Source organism: Buceros rhinoceros, unplaced genomic scaffold (genome assembly GCF_000710305.1).
Source record: "Buceros rhinoceros silvestris isolate BGI_N320 unplaced genomic scaffold, ASM71030v1 scaffold30301, whole genome shotgun sequence".
Taxonomy (NCBI): Eukaryota; Metazoa; Chordata; class Aves; order Bucerotiformes; family Bucerotidae; genus Buceros; species Buceros rhinoceros.
In genome coordinates, this window is record NW_010394135.1 from 22,079 (window position 1) to 22,571 (window position 493).

A 493-nucleotide genomic window follows, 5' to 3' on the forward strand; every position below is an offset into this window, starting at 1 on the left:
TTCCCTACAAAGCCTCATCCCTTGGATGAGGGATGTATATTTGTTCACACAACAGGTAACAAACGGGAAGGACAGCACTGGAATCAAAATTCTGCAGTAAATCTGTGTCAGCTTTAAAATGGGGTGTGAGGCAGATGAGATTCTGAATTTGACTGGCTTCTCAGTCATACCAGATCACCCTCAATGGCTCTCAGGCTGCGTTTTCTCCTTATGGAGAACAGGGACAGTGAAAGAAGAGCTGACTGCTCAGGCTGTGCGGTGCTGTCTTGGGTTTGCTGCCAGCAATGGGTCGACCTTCGCCTCACACCCTGCACTCAGCTTCTCTGCACCTTGGTCCCCTACCTCAAAGCAAATGACACTGCTCCTGCTCAGCACCACAGGGTTTGCTCTGCAGTTAAACATGCCCAGAAGCATGTTTCTTAGCTTGGCTACTGTATGCAGACTCCTCATCCACACTTGCCCTGGTAGCAGGGGACGAGGCTGGCCCCGAACT

At 50.9% G+C, this 493-nt stretch overlaps 1 protein-coding gene across 1 annotated transcript in view; it reads left to right on the forward strand.

The window, feature by feature from the left end:
• Nucleotides 1-493, forward strand: part of LOC104501353 (multidrug resistance protein 3-like) — a gene marked incomplete at its 5' end in the record, with an annotated part of 23,916 nt that overhangs the window by 22,070 nt on the left and 1,353 nt on the right. The gene's annotated exons all lie outside the window — the stretch shown is intronic.